The following is a 17,650-nucleotide window of genomic DNA, read 5'->3' on the forward strand; positions in this document are numbered from 1 at the left end:
AATAAACCAAGCTTGTGCAAACATTGATGAATATTTAATGCCAAGTACAATGAACATGGAAATTAAAGATAAGTTTCAAGTAAGGGAAGATGAAACACCAATTCCTCACTCTTTTTCATGTGCACAACCTGAATTTGAAGCATTTGAGTTCATAAGTGGATATTACAATGAAGGAAATGTTAGAAAAGTTATTTATCACCCTGAGTTAGTAGAAACCTTTCAACCAAGGGGGTCATGAATTGTATACCATTATACTAAAAGGAACCTTGTGCACAAAGTCATGAGTAATATGTATGAGATAAAAAAATTCTTGTATAGAGAGAAGATTGGAAGAATCCTCTTTATCATAATCTAGTATTGAAACTTCTTGTACCCAAAAGGGTTGATTAGTTTTAGGAAATCATTACTCTTGACCATTGTCCTAGTAGTATAGACAATAGATTTTATAATAGTGAGTCATCCTTACAAACCTTTCTATTATCAAATGAGACACACAAATTAGATGAGATACTTCCTCATGAGATAGTTAGAATCATAGAATATGGTATGATGATTCGATCAAAGGATGAATGTCTGGTGTTAGAAATGAATTTAGGAATTCATGATGGCCAATCACTATAATTTCAAGTAGAGGGCTTGTCAAGTGAAGAAAAGTATCATAAATGTATTTAGAAATTTGAGAGCCTTATCATTGAACTCTTTCAAACTAAAGTCATCAATGACATACAACATGAAGTAGAGTTGATTATGAAGTTAGAGATTTTTCATGAGATATAGTTATTTGGATACATTCCTTTATCAAGTGACGTGAATCATGCTAGGAATGTCAACATTGAAATTCAAAGAGTGAACTTATACTTGAGTCCATAGTAACTTGAAAGTTGTTGCATGTTAGCATGTCATGGTATTTATTTTCCTCGACCAATGAATGGATTTGCATGATTATACCCCGAGTCACTATAGATAGGGAAACTTTCCTTGTACATAGTCTAGTTAGGAGTTTTTGTTGTGTTGTTTTGTTGTGCCTAGTCTTCCTTTTAGTTTTCTTATTTTTGGTGTCAGTTTCCCCCTTTGAAAAGTGGTTGCTTACATGAATCTATAGCCCAATGGACAAGGAGTTGTTCTAATTTTTTTGGATTTGAGCTTCATCCTTGTTAGTCCTTGTCCCCAGATAGAGCTAGCTATTGCCCAGATATGAAAATTGCTCTGAATTTTCAAAATCCTAATTTTGTCAAACTATGGCTATATCTTGAATGTACATCCTTTTAATGGTCAAATGATTGATTCTTCTCAATATTTTTAAGCATTTTTTCCTTTTGAATATCTTTGGCTCATTCCTATCTCCATCCAACACTTCAAATTTTTGGAAACTAACTCCTGAGTCAAAAGTTGTCACAGATTAATGGAAGGCACCGAAATACATGTTTTCCACTCAATCATTAACTTTTAAAAGAGGTTAAGGTTTGGGCACCAAAACACATGTTTCAGTTTGAAATCTTAACCTCTCCATCTAAAAAAATGTTAAGATAAATTTCCAAAAACATGTATTCTAAACCATTCACGTTAACCTCTCATCCAAAAAAGTTAAGGTTAGAGGCTCAAAACATGCATTTCTAAAAAAATTATTAACCTCCTTAATATGAATGTTGATAGATAAGAATTGAAAGGTGAGTCATCTCAAAGGCCTCTCTATGATAGAAAAATATGTATTAGTCATAAAGGAATAGAATCAATTATTTGAAGGTATCTGATGTAGAGTTTGAAATATGAAAGACAAGTCTACCGACATCACATTTCTAACTTGTAGGCAAGGAAAATCTAAGAAAAATGACACATCATCATGGATCAATGCAACCCAAAGATACAATGTTGGGAGTATAAGCCAAGGATATAATCTTTAAGGTTTGCAAGAAGAAAATTGAGATCACATTCACTCAGACTATGGCTCGAAGCATGATCAAAGGGGATTATAAATATGTCTTATCATAGATATCCCAACTTTCATAATACCAAGCTGATGTAAAGAATATTGAAAGTGAAATTCTTGATAGTGAGGATAGCTACCACCCAACTTGTGAGGATACTACATGGTTTTAGGGAACTGGTGAAGTCTGTTCCAAAGAAAAAATATAATGGAAGTGCCTCTACATGTAAACTGCTTGATAGAATGTTTGACCTACTTTAGAGACCATTTAGATCATGAGATGATGCAAACATAGTCATAGATATGGTAAAATGTACAGAGCTTGGTGGTGTAATTTGAAATCTTAGAGGAGCATGCACGATGATCCACACCTTTCCCAACCATGACACATAGAGAGATTAGTTGGTGAATAAAACTAAACATGTCATGAAAGAGAAACTGATGATCCCAATCTGTAGTGACATGGGAACCAATCCAAGTACAAAAGAAAGAATTGGTGAGGATTATGTGCAAATTATTTGTCATATGGTAGATAAAGTACAAGATGTGGCATCTCAAAGAAGACATGTTAATTGTTTGGTAAAATGCTTGTGTATCGATATGATCTTAGGCAAAGCATGTGGGTTGTTTTGACCAAACTCTAAATCCTTCCAACCCATGATATGTCATTTCCCAATGACTTAAAAAGTCTTAGTGTGAAAAGAATGTTTTATTACTCACATGATAAACAAATCATTAGGCATCATCTACTTTATATAATGTCATCAAACAACTTGTATATGACCAGTGATAACTTTAAGAAACCCCTCCCGAAAAAATGCCTAAAATGCTAACAAATCCAACATTTTGTGGGAAGGAAAATTTTAATGTTGAGGGAAATTTTTTTGTTCCATATAGGGAAATAAAATATTATATGTTGGCAATTTTTTTATTGCCCTAGCAAAAATCATTTTAAATGTGGTGAACTATTGTTTTTTCTTGCTAACAGATAAATAAATGATGGCTATTTTTTCCCTTTCCAAAAATGAATTAATAATGTCAGAGGCAAATTACTTGTTTTGTAGGAAAATGAATAATAATGATCTTGGCTAATCTTTAGTGGTAAACTTAAAAATTGTTTAATCTGAAAGTGAATTTGCACATGTATTGGTTAGTGACTGTACTGACTGCTGAGTAGTCACTTCAAGTTTCAACTTGTGTACTATCTTAGGTCTATTATTAATAATGTCATAATTTCATTATGTCAGTGTCACTATTACCAAGTCAGCTACCATCACTTTCAAGTTTCATATTGTTAATACAATAGTTTTGTCAATCGTTGATTAATTAGAGATCAACGACAAAAGATGCATATTGGGGTCACTTGCTTGAAAAGACCTGGAGTTGCATGAAATTCTTCGGAATGGAGAGACATGGAAATTTTTACACAGAAACCATTAATTGGAACATACTCAATGTCAGGCACTTTCGACTATCTAAGATTAATGCGAGTATATTTTGTACACTTGAAAATTAATAGGAATATGAAAAATAAGATATGAAAGATCGCTAACGCCAAAAAATTTATTGCAACTACCATTATATAGACTCTTCAATTCCTCTTTCATTATCATTGCTCAAATTCTTCAATCTAAATTTAGTTTGTAGAGTTTCTTGAATCTTAGTCATGGATACGCCAATTCGCTTGAAATGCACTATAATGGTTCTACAAAAGCCCTTTTTGGGTAGGATTCCTGACAATGTCCTTGCCATGGTTTGCAAGCTAGATGCCCAAAGTCCTTTTATCCGCCATGCTTTATTCATGGTCCTCGGCCATGAATTCTTAGGAAATAATGAGAGGTACCATATGTCCACGGATATTACCTCTCGCTTCCTTGCGTCTCTTCTCAATCTTGGAGGTAGTCAAGTCGACATTCTAATGCTTCTGTGTAACATTTTTAGAAGATGATGACAAAATTCTTGTATTGGTTGAGTAGGTACCAGGGTTGGGTATTGGTATCCCTGTTGCAAATATAGCAGACAAGTGCTGGGAGCAAGACATAGGGAGCATTGTACAAAAGCATCCCTTCCTTCTCGGCATGAATGAATGACAATTGACTCACCATCGAAAGTGGGTGCAGCTTGGAAGGGATTTTCTAAAAAAGTGGTTGTTGTTGGATGATGTTAGCAAGACTGAATTCGCATGGCTAGATGAGTTCAAGAACATCATCTTCTCCAATAGATTCCTTGTAGAGGGACTTGAAGACCTTTTAGATTGAAGGCTTCAAGCCCTTGGCCCCTTGGCCTGCTGATGCTTCCAGCCTCCCTATTCCCTAGATCCCTGTTCCCTATTTCTTGAATCCCATTTCCTTAAGCCTTGCCCTTTGAGAAATTTTTTTATTTTAAGATATCTATTTTTTCTTTGGATTGGGCCTTTCCCTTTAATGTAAATTACGAAAAAGTAAAACTTGGCTAATTTAATTAGCTATTTTGAATATCTATGCTATGAATTAGTATTATGTACATTGTACACACTAAAATATTATCATTGAAAACAATAGTTTTTGGCTTTTCAAATCGTTGTTCCTGTTAGTCTACGACTTTATTTTTGGCATCTCAATGCACTGTTGAAATGTTAGTCTATGACTTTGTTATAAAAAAAAATTGTTAATAGTTATAAAGTTAGAAACAAGAAAAAGGGTTTCAACAATCCCTTTATGGTTTCATATTTGATTAATGATTTATAGTAAAAAATTATTCAATTAAAAATTATCCAATGAAAATTGTAAATTTGTAATATGTATACGTATGTCCTTTAAATTTGAAACCTGTAAAATTTGATAATATATGAATGTAGGAGCCAAGGCCATGCAAGTTAATAGTTATTAGTTATAATAGTTTTAACTATTGTTAATTTATTTTAAAATATTAAATAAATAAAAATATAGTTTGTTAAAGTTAAACTTATGATACATGTAACATCATGAATCCTATGATCAATGATCATGCAATTTAAATTGTATAGATAATATTGAAATTTGATTTGAAAATAAAGAGTTCAAATTATAACTTATATATAAATGTTCATATAAAAAATTGAATATTAATTTATTTATCCATTTCTTCCTATTTTGAAATGTAAATTTATTTAAATATCATGATCATCATAATATTTTTAACTTTTTTTCATATTTTGAATTAAATGAAAAATGCCATAGTTATTTAAATTTAAATTAAGTTATCACTTATCACTTTTATATATAACACAAAATGACAAATACTTCAACAACAAAAAATTATTGGTTGTTATAAAAATAAGACATTATTATAAAAAATACAACCTATAACCAACACTAAGGTTTAAGGGACCATTAGTTGAACACAAAAAGCTTTTTGACAATCTCACACATTTCATAAGAAAATACAAAACATTCATTAGTATTCACCTTTTATATTTGTGAGACATATTATTGATATAATTTACTCTATGCATATACATTGCTACCCCAATAGTTGTACACATTAGAGTAGTATTTGTACACTATTACTAAGACAACAATGTTTATTTAATTGAGCATATTTTCATTTTGAGATGCACACATATGAGATAGCTATGATATCTTTATTTTTATTTGAGACAAAAAGTTATTTATTTTTTAATAACAATTATAAGTTTTCATGTGTTCAAGTATTGGTATATTTTTTATCAACATTTGGATTTTTTTATATGTACAAATAGTTCAATTAATTACAATATATAGTATAATAGTAAAAATGTGTTTGAAGATTGGACTCTATGTTCATGATAGGGTGATCATAATTAGTTCATGCTGTAGGCTATACAATTATAGGCATTGACTTTTTTAAACTATTGAACATCAACCAATCAATTTTCATAATTTTTCTTCTACATATCAAATTTTAATATTTGATAAAGTAAAATGCACAATTTAAAAGTTTTCTAATTTCTAAAACTATTTTTCTTTAATCTAATTGGTTAAAAGAAATGGAGTGATAAGAGCGGTTTTCAAGTAAAACTAAAGATTATAACCTTAACAAAGTTAAATAAAATTTTGATAATTTATGTGTTAATTTTTGTATTTCATACCTATCTTGTCACTTAACTTTTTTTCATCATGAAATATTTTAAATGATGAAGAATAGTTTATAAACAACTATCACAATTTTCAATATATGCTAATAATTTATAGATAATTAAATTGTATTACATTTTAATTTTGAAATTAAATAATAAATATGAATTAAAATATAGCATTTGTAATTATATTTTTAAATTTTAATCATTTTATTTAAATTAAACTATTATCATTATTATTTCATATCTTGCACCAATTTTATTTTATAAAATTTAATATAGCTTCATTGAATTTTTCATATCATCTTTACAATAAATAGTTTATGATAGAAAAAACATCCTTTATATTGTATTAGATTATATTATAACTATTATAATAATTATTATAAATTATATAATATTTTATATAAATAATTAAATTAACATCATGATTTTGACATGCTCAAACTTAAAAATAAAATAATAAATAATAATAATAATAATTTCTTCAACAACATTTATTTCTATGTTTTTCTCTATATTAATTAATATTCTATTTAAATTCTTTTCAAGCTAATATTTTTTTAAAATCAAATTTTTACTAATTCTATCAATTTTTTTGCCATGAACTTAGTTGCTATGGAACCTTGTTTAAATAATTAATATTAGTTATTTAAAAGGTTTAAGTTTTAACGATTCACGATTTGATCTGGACCTTTCAATGAATGCGACTCTATTTTGGGCCAAATTTTGAAAAATTGAAGTTAAATTCTATTTCTACCCAAAATCGGGACACATGTACTCGATGATTCTACCCAAAATCCTAACCATTGACTAAAAGAAAGATTGAAGGCCCGAGATGAATTTTGGACTGAATTGGGGAATGTTTTCCCATGTACCCAGATTCATCCAGAATCATCACATGTGTTCGGTCATTGCAAAGCTCAATTAAGTGTCATGACTTAGTTAATATTAATAATAATTATGTTTAGTCTTTAAAAAAAATTTACTTACTCCTGACTTGACGATGCTGCGATTGTTAAGTAAAAGGCAGATCAATGCCAGACAACGACCTGAGATGAATTTCGAGTAAATTTTGGGTTCGCTATTGTTGTTGTCAAGAAAGATTCAGAATCGTGACACATGTCCTTGGAAAGTTTCATGATTCTGGATGACTCTTGACAATAGTGATAACATTCTACAAATTGACTTGAAAATCATATCAATAATTAAGTTTGATTTTTATTAATTAATTTATTTATAATGAACAAATTTCAAAATTTAAATGTATATTAATGTAATAAATTTTTACTTTTTAATATTATAGTTATGTACATTACTACATTATTGAGTCTTTATGTCGTTTACATGTACATTGTACATACTATTAGTAAAGTACCTAAAACCATTAATTACTTAATACTTTCATTTTAACTTTTAACTATTTACCTTTTATGATTTTAGAGTATGAAGTTGAAAGGCCTCCAAGTCGAGAGTTCGACATGATAGGGTTTTCAAATTTCAACTTTTTAAAGACTGACTAAATTCTATTGTGTTATGAAGACTAAAAGTGTGAAACTTGAGTATCACATGACAACACCAATTATCGAATCTCAATTCCAGGTATTTAAATTAAAAAAAAAAAAAAATCATTGCAATTTGCAACAATAGAAATCTTGATTTTTATTGTCTTAGGTTTACACTTTACAATTTTTTTAATAAGGGCTAGAAGAAGAATTTTGTTTAATAACTAGTAGCAGGCATGGGCAAAAATAAGTCAAAAATCTCTAGTATGAGTGCAAGCCTAAAGGAAAAGAAAGACATTATAGAACTCAGGCAAGTGCTACAAACACCAGGTTTCACCAATGAATGTCATGATATTTTTTATCCTGTTATCCATGGAGATTTTAGAATTATGGGAATTAGACATTCATTGTTTAATAAGTGAAAAGATCCACAAGAGGGGAGAAATTATTACAAATATAACAACAATATTCATGCACATACAAATAAACTAGTTGCTTTAGTTACTAGATTAGCAAACCTTGTTGTACCCGAAGTATTCTCTTGCCCTGAAATTGTAATGCTATACACTCAGAATTATGATAAAAATAGACAAGAAATTGTAAACCAAAACACTCAAGAGGAAATTTTATCCATAATTGAGATTGAATTTTTCACTCTATTAGACCTAGGGCTAGGGTTTAAACCAGAAAACTTTGATGAGTGCATTGACTTGGATAAACTAGCATAGATTTATGACAAACTAGAAAGAGTTTTTTAAGATTCATATATTAAGGGTTTAATAAACTTAGAGTTGTCTACTAGTGTTACACTGGACATAGACCATAAGCCTCCTTATCAATATGATATTTTTGTGCCATGGGTTCAAAATACTATTTCTTTGTTATTATTTTGTCTAGGATTGGATAGTAACAAGGAAGTGGGGGCTAGTGTTCTTGAAATGAATTATAATATCCATTGTCAAGGTCAATAAGTTGAGAAGGTAGATGTAAGATATAATTTTGTTCAACACATTGTTGAATTTATGCAACAACAATTACTAATGATTAAAAAAAGTACAACTACAGGCAAGATGAAGACATTTAGGCTCACAAGTTACTTGTGCTATCTTCTTTTAGCAAAGCATCACCCAATATTTGAGACAGAGAACAATAAGCTTGATATTGAGGTCCATAAGTTTGATGAGAAAATCCAGAAGAAATCAAAGACTCCAAGTCCAGTATATGAGTGGACACATAAGATGAGGATGACTACTAAAAATAATAACTACAACCATTTTGTAGACTTCTTTCTAGCACCTATTTACCAAAAAATCACAAGCACTTAGATGCCTAGATTGTTTGTGTCTTGTAAAGATTGCATTCAATTGTGAAGTCAAATTCAATTGGATGACTAGTTCTTCATGGAAGAGTACACTATCTTAAGGTTTTGTAGTTCAATGGTTGAACCATGCAAACTTCCAATGCATGTTACAAAAAGGGTTTTTGCACTAGAATATGTAAGGAAAATGGAGAGCACAGATGAAATTTTCATTAGACAACAAAAGAAAATGATTTTTCCTTCCTTTCCTTTCGCAATTGGAGGCCTTACATTTGAGAGAAAGAATTTCAAAGTGGCAAATGAATTGGCAACTTTTTTGGCTTTGATTTTATCAGTCACTGGAATTATGATCCACTAAACATAATAAAAATAAGACTTATTACCAATGGGAACTCTGCAAGCAAATATCAACATCAAGAGATGCCATTGATAGAAAAGTCAAAAGCAAGGATTTGTGGGATGAGGTTAAGAAAGAGATGGAGAAACATGCAATAGACAATAATGTTTTAATGCAATAATTGTCATTCCAAATTATGACATTGCACATATTAGAGTCACACAAATCAAAGCCTCTGGCATACTTAAATTTTTACAAGAAAGAATCTCAACCTTCTAAGAGGTCTATGCCAAAAGTAATTAAAGAGGCATACACATCTAAATTGTGGTGTCAAACCAAGATGACTAATTTTTGGAAAATGAGGAAAAATTTGGGTGAACCAAAGACATTAGCAGGTTTTGAGGAAATTGAGGAGGATGAACTTATCAGTGATTATTGGAATAAAGAGCATCCAACTGTACTATATGATTTTGGTAGTTGCAGTTATAGTGATATTCAAAGACAGAAGGACCTCGAGTCTGATGGTGACATTCAAGGTATTCATGATTCTAGGTCAACCAGGGATAGACATATTGTTAATCTTCAAATGAGTGATTCTATTAAACAAACATATAGTAATGGGGCAACTATGATACAAAAATAGGTTATGCAGGTATAGGGCCCATTGGTGCAAGTGGTGAAGGGATTTGGAATCAAGCTCTAGTAACAGACCCATCCAAAAGAGGAAGTAAACCAATTATTAGACTCTCTGATGAGATTGAAGATGATTCATCTAGAAAGGGCAAAAAAAATATACTTTTGCTTCTGAAGGTCATCCCAACATATTATTTGTTAAATCTTCAAATCCAGTTGTAGTTGATCCCACTGACATTGGCACTGGTACTAGCATGGATGAACCTTGTGCAAAAAAAAAAAAAAATTTATGAAAATTATACTGCAAGCAATGTCAGTGGTTACTTCACCAATGTATGCACTGGTAGCTTCTATACAAAACCTTGAAAATTGTCCTAAAATGCCAGGATTTGGAATGGGCCATCTTTAGTATGTTGGAAATCCTCAAAATACAATTTTAGGTGGAGTAGGTTTAACTGGATTTAGATGAGCATACAACAATACAATTGATAATTCACCTTTTAAACACTCAATTGTGTCAATAAACTCATATTTTAGTTTGAACAAATTTGCATCAAAGTTTGATCAGATAAGCAAAAGAAATAGGAAAATGATGAAGACTTTGAAAAGTGATGTAGTTGTTGAATGTCAAGGATCTAATAAAAAATATTTTCAACATATGATCCAAACAATGAAATGATGAACTTCATGGTTATTATGCCCCTAGCTAGAGATAATAATCCACTAGAAAATGTAATAAATCGTAACCATGTACAAGTTACCAGTCTTCAAATGGATGTTTCAAAAGTGAAAAATATTAACAAAATCAATATATCAAAAGAGAGCAACAAAATGGTCCTCTCTACACTTCTAAAAGTGGAGAGGGAAAACAAAAGGCCTACAAAGAAAATAGAAAAGTTATAGGAAAACCTTGATAATATGAAGGCCAATGAGAAAGCAATAGACAATAGGTTCAAAGAATTGCAAAAATAGGATAAAGAATTCCTCTCCTACAAAGGTAATTGTCCAGCAAGAAAAGATGAATGAACAAGTGAAAAATTTGACTAAAGAATTGGATGATTGCAAAAAAAGAATTCAGTATGAAAAAGCCTCAACTACACAATTGTTCAAATCTGTAGAGAGTAGTGCACAGGTCAACAATAAATTGAAAACTGACCTGAACTCTATTATCAAGGAAAATAATAATTTGAAGAATGAATTGGAGAATGAAAAGTAAAAAGAGGAGTCTAAGGCAAGGATAATTGATAATTTGTAGAAGGAATTGGAGAATGAGAAGAAAAAAGAGGAGTCTAGTGCAAACACAATCCACAATTTGAAGAAGCAATTGGAGAATATGAAGAAAAAAGAGAAGTCAACTACAAAAACAATCCTTGATTTGAAGAAGGAATTGGAGAATGTGAAAAAACGGAGCCTAGTGCTACTAAAAATAGAAACACAATCCACCATATGAAGAACAAATTGGAGAATGCAAAAAAAAAAGAGGAGTCGACTACAAAGAAAATCCTAGATTTGAAGAAGGAATTGGAGAACATGAAGAAAGATGAGTCTACTCAAACACTCCATGATTTGAAGAAGGAATTGGACAATGTGAAGAAAAATGAGTAGTCCATTGTGAAGATAATCCATGATTTGAAAAGGGAACTCGAGGATGAGAAGAAAAAAGAAGTAATTACTACAAAGACAATCCAAAATTTGAAGAAGAAATTAGAGGATGAGAGGAAGAGAGCAACTAATTGGCAAGGGAAATTAGAGGAAATACAGAAAAAGAGTGAAATAGAGATGTCTAAAATGAAGAAAATGATGGAGAATGTAATTATCAAAAATAGAATGACATCTTTCGAAGACCATCATGTCAAGGATACTATAATAAACATGATTAAACTTATCAAACAAGAAAATTGGGACAGAATACTAAAGAACAGTGATAGTTTGTTTGAATGGCTTGATTTAAATAGCAATCTTAGACTTGTGTTTCAAAATTTAAAAAAAGATGTTGAGGGTAGAAGAGGAATCTTCACCAATTCCTTAAAAAATTTTGGTAAACAAATTTTGAATAAAGTATAGAGATCCAATGACAGGGATTTAGAAAACCATGGAATAAACAGCCACTTGGATGCCTCTGTAATGACCTTTTCTTTCTGTCACAATTGTGAACAAGTAATGGAAATAGATGAAGCTCTCAAATCTACTTCCAAAGACTTGATGAAGATGAATCACAACATATTGAACTTGCTAAATATTGGATTACCAAATCCAGCTTACTTAGATGGAAAATTCATTGGAAAATAAGATTACATGAAAAAGTTGTAGAACACCATGAATTCTGATTTAGGCAACTTGCCTGAGGAAACCATTCCAGAAAGAATTACAAGTTGCATCAAATCACTATCAACAATGAATGCAGTTATAGATAAATTCCTCAATTCATGTAAAACCATCTCTTTGAAGTATTCATTGTTGATGACGTTACAACTATTTAGCTACAACCTCAAACAAATAGAGCTTCCAAATGATGCAGAATGGAGCACCCTAAAAAATTTCATTAGAGCTAGTTCATCTTCTCAAACTATTACTGTTGCTGTTAGTAGCAGTCATAGTTGATAGCACTAAGAAATAACAACTTAGTAAGTGATAGTACTATAATCATTTTTTTACTTGTTTCTCTTTAATTTTAAATTTTGGATTTAATTTCAACTTTGTTTAATGTTAATTGTTATAGGAATCAAGAGTCAGCATATCAAGATAGTTGGACAGCCAGGCACTGGCATACTATTACTACACAGAGTAGATGGAAAAAATTTCCCTACTCCTACTTGAAAAATTTGTACAATTGGCAATGTGATTGTACACACATAATGTATTATGTAGTAATAATCTAATTATATATATAATTACAAATTGACCTACAACTAGTGTTTCTCCCTTGTATCTACAAAAGGGAATTTAGAGTCATTTCAATTTGACATTGAGTCATTTGCAAAGGGTTGTAATTATTTGTAATTGTTAAAAGTATTATGTTATAAGTTGATTTATAATTATAAATTATAATACAATTTTTTAAAAATAGAGCTTATTATATTAAATTTATTATATTACAATTTTTTAAAGAAACTAGAATCAATAAAAATCTAAAAGTAAAAATGTCTTAAAACTAGAATGAATGAAAATCTCAAGTTCAATATGTACTATTGTATTAAAACTAGAATCAATGAAAATCTCAACATGTTTAAAAAAAATTTAAGCATCTATAAAAGGATAGTGAATGAAGGCTAAAATTAACTTCTACAAACATAATTAATTAGTAGATAGAGTCTTAGACTAGAGCTACTAGGCTACTACTTGATTTACGTAGAAGTTAGAACTTGAAGTTGAGAAGCTACTATAGTTGCCACTCCACCTGGACTAGCTCAACATCACTATCATCAAAATCCTCCTCATTTATTGCATGTAACATTTCATTGTTTGTTATGTTTTGTTCATATCACTGTCAGTATCACTATGCATGCAAAAGTCAACAACACCATCTTCATTGCTTCCATTGTTAGGACATGAACCACTGCCAACATCATCGCCACTTCCACTACCACTGCCATGTGGGTTTGAAATGTTGGCCATCCCTATTGTTTGACATTTATTTCTCCAAATGTTGAGAGCCCTGTCATAAGGGAAACTATCTACCTCATACCTAGAATTATAGAGCCTCAAACAATTATCCAAATTTTTGTCTAATTTGTTTATAACCTTTGACTTTAGGAAGCCAAATTATTGAAAACTCTCTCATCCTCCATTGAACCCAATATCATTGTCAAACATAAATCGGTCAGCTTGAAATATTTTGGTATTGGCTTTCTTAACTAATTTCTCTAACCAAGGTTTTTTCAAAGCTTTGTAATCACTCCCTCTTTATTTGGATTCTCCATAAGATCGTATTGTTCCCTCATTATGTTTGCAAGAGAATATGATTGATCTCTCAATCAAGATTCATCTAAAATTCCATTTATAGTTACTTCATTGATTACTTTAGGTTTGTAAAAATGCTGAATCAAATTAATCATCCTTCTTCAAAAATTAGTTGAATGGTTTAGAGACCAATATTGACAAAAAATAATTGACATTACTTCGAGCAATTCCTCTAAAGGGAATATGAATCTAATTTCTGATGAAACATTGTAGCAAACTTGCTTGATAAATTCAAGCATAGTCTTTGATCTTCTTGAAGTCTTTACTTGTAACATGTGAAAGTGCCTTCTCTGGTTCTGATTCTACTTTGCTTCTTGCTTTGTTGGGGTTGGAGTTGGGGTTGACACAGACATAATACTGCATTGGTATGTCAACTCCACATACCTTGGCACATATCTAATCATTTGCACCAATATGTAAAAATTTTCAAGATTGTTCAAATCTATGATTTCTATCCAATTTGCAAACTTTGATTCATCTAATGGTAGTAATCGATACAAAGTATCGAGGCTATTGCATGTCATTTTATACAGCTTATTATATTTTGCAATGTACATAGCTCTTTGTTGAACCTTTTATAATATTTCTCATGTCCTATAGCATGGGGAGAATAGCTTCTAAAGTTAAGAGTATCTTAACATTAGTTAGACTTGAATATAGCTTAAGGAATCTATCTTGAATAGAGTGGATTAGTCTAAGCAATGACGAATATTTAGAGATTACTCAATGTGTTGGTCCATCCAAAGAGATCCATCTGGTATCATTTTCTTTAAGAAGCTTCCTCCCATCAGTAAGTCCTTGAGCAAAGTGCTGAAATTCCCAGAATTGTTTTGGACTTTGATAAAAGTATTGTTAAATCTCTTTGATTAGAGATTCCACTTTACTTACACAACTAAAATTGCTGACAAGTCCAAAAGCTAGATTCATTCAATGGGCCATGCAATGAATAAGAATAGCATAAGGTGCCAAATCATTCTTGATCTTTTTGCAAAGACCACCTTTATGACCTTGCATAATTGAAGCTCCATCCACTTCAACACACACCGGTGTTTTAACAATCTCCACGTTATCCAAACCTCTACATTCAATTAGAGAACTCTTTAATAAATCATATAAATTTTCAATTGTCACACTACAATTCAAATTAGCAACAGATAGTAGAAAAGGTTGACGACAAAGATTGTTTATAGTATAAACATGCATGCACACCCAGAAAGTATTATCAATTATTGTAACTTTATCTAGAGCCAATTCAATGAAATTTGAGTGTTTTATTTTTTCCTTCATATCTTCTTTTTCAACCTGTGCAAGACATCTAGCCCATTCCCACCGTTGTTTACTGACCAGTGACGGTTTGGATAGTTTCAAACTTTGAAAAAGTGTAATAAGGTAGTAATTGAAGGGTAGTCCATCATGGGATGTCCTCTACTCAAAATATAAAAGACCACACTTAATTGAACTACTTTCCCCATTTTTTGCACTTCTATTTCTTTTCCAATGAAATCTTCAATGGAACCTTTTATTGCAAAATGCTTCTCTTGTAATTGCTAGTGTAACTCGTACGTTTCAGCATTCCTGATATGCAAATAGTTGTTCTTTGTTGTCCAAGTTAGAATAGATTTTTCAACTCCATCTATAGTTTCCTTTTTGTAAAATTTACTAACATGATTTTCTATGGTATCAAGTTTAAACCACAACCTCTTCTCCTTCTTTGTTATCTCTATGCAAATCTTACATCTGCATTGTACAGGAGGCTGAACATCAATTGGATTGGCCACTGGTTCAATGAACCAGTACTTTTCTACCCATTCTAATTGAAAATTACTTTTAGAAAAATTCCAACAAGATCGATCTTTCTTTGATTCCAATTTTATTTTCCCCTTTTGTGCATGAACATGATTTATGGAATCACTTCTAGTTTTCTCACTTGACTGGTCCGGAACTGACTCCAACTCTATAATATTAGTTTGTGGCTCCTTACTTAGGGGAAGTGCCTCCAAATCATGTTCAAGTTTTTCCTCAAATGAGATATCAGGTTCACCAACTTGAACTTCTTCAATACGGCCGAGTCTCCAACTTGTGATGAATCTTCTTTTTCAATAAGCACTGGAGATCTAACTTTTGAATCTTGTAGGTTGCCAACATTTCCACCACCAAAATATGCCAATATGGTTCTGCATTTTGGTGATGGTGGCCTCTCTTGGCTTTCAAGGATCCTATCAGAACCCCTGTTTCCCTTCTTGTTTGACATTGCAAACCGATAAAGGATACAAAAAATAAATCAACTTAGTTGTTGAACAAAAGATTCAAATAGTGATGAGTCAAAGACTGTGAATAGTGATAGTAGACTACTTAGACTACATATAATACCAATAATATGATTCATTCTCAAAAAAAGGGTACTACCGCTACGGTACTAGAGTCTACAAAACTACCTAATATAATTCACAAACCTATAGGCTATCTTAGCATGTGAGATGTCCAATCACCAATGGACATTAGACAATAAAACTAAAAAATAACCAGTACCACTATACTAGCACCAATGTTGACATAAAAAATAAATTAAAATCACTTACCTTTTACAAAAACCACAATCCATGAGTCAATAGGCAATGCACTCAGCACTCTAAAACTTCGGCGGTAATAAGAAATAACAGTCTCTAGACCAGAAAAGAGAAAATTGTGCAGAATAATAATATCTTATAGTCCAATCCAGGTTGGAAAATTATGCTGGATTAATAAGTGGGAATGTCAAATGTAGGTGAAATGCACCTTCCTATCCAAGCCCACAATAGGAAACAGTTGGCTAAATGGGGTTGGTGGTTGACACACATCAAGAAAATGGTAGGTGATGCCCAACCCAAGGGAAAATTATTTGGTTGTAGTAATGGTGAAAGAATGTGGGCCAATAAGAAACAACATGCAAAGGATGGCAAAATTTTTAAAATAAATGTATCCAAAATGTATGGCATTGGCAATTGGACCGATATTTTTGACCAATCATGTGATAACTAATGGGAAACTACCATGGCCATTGGACACAAATTTGATAAATATCTAGCAATGTGGTTCACCTACGTTGCATGTGTTGTTCGCCAAATGATGATCGATCCATGAGATGGGATCACTAAATGGAAAAGATTCATCGCTAAAGTAATCTCTATATATGACCAATTGAAGGGAGAATACAAAGAGTTAGATTGTGAGAATATAATGCCTCTAGTCTGTAGCGAATCCCACTAGGATGAAAACTCATGCCATCCAAAGGAAGTGTGTAGCATGATATCTATTTTGTGATATCATAAGTTGTTCGACCAAATGTCCAAATTCCCTCAAATCTTGACTATCTCATAAAATAACTCAAGAATTATTGTCTCATACTTGTCAATATTTATGGTGCAAGTGCTAGAAGCATATTGAGGAATAAGATCAAATATTGATACTCTATATAGCAGTGGGAAAAAGTTGGAGAGTTTGGTTGCAAAGATGATATTGAAAGAGTGAAATGTGACATGACATATCAACCATTTGAAAAAATGTCACATAGGTGATAAATGACCTTTTTATGCTCTGTATAGCTTGAAGAAAATAAAATCTCATTTCATGATGTGATTCTAAATCCAAAGATAATGAGCCTATTGTGAAGGCTTTCAGATCTTTCAAAACAAAGTCACATGCACCTCATCCATAAAGAAATTACTTGTGTAGATTGGGAGAATAATGAATCATGTGGGTAGAGACATGTTGAATGTCAATTGGTCACCTCATCATGCTCATAGGCTTCTAGTTCCTTCTCATGATGGGTTTTGAATGAGCCAAAACCATGAAAGAATATCATTTGATTAAATGCTTGATCAATATGAATATAATTACAAAAAAAGGCATAGAAAGAAAT

The sequence above is a fragment of the Cupressus sempervirens genome, chromosome 8 (assembly GCF_028749045.1).
Source record: "Cupressus sempervirens isolate cs-2001-9-10 chromosome 8, ASM2874904v1, whole genome shotgun sequence".
Taxonomy (NCBI): domain Eukaryota; kingdom Viridiplantae; phylum Streptophyta; class Pinopsida; order Cupressales; family Cupressaceae; genus Cupressus; species Cupressus sempervirens.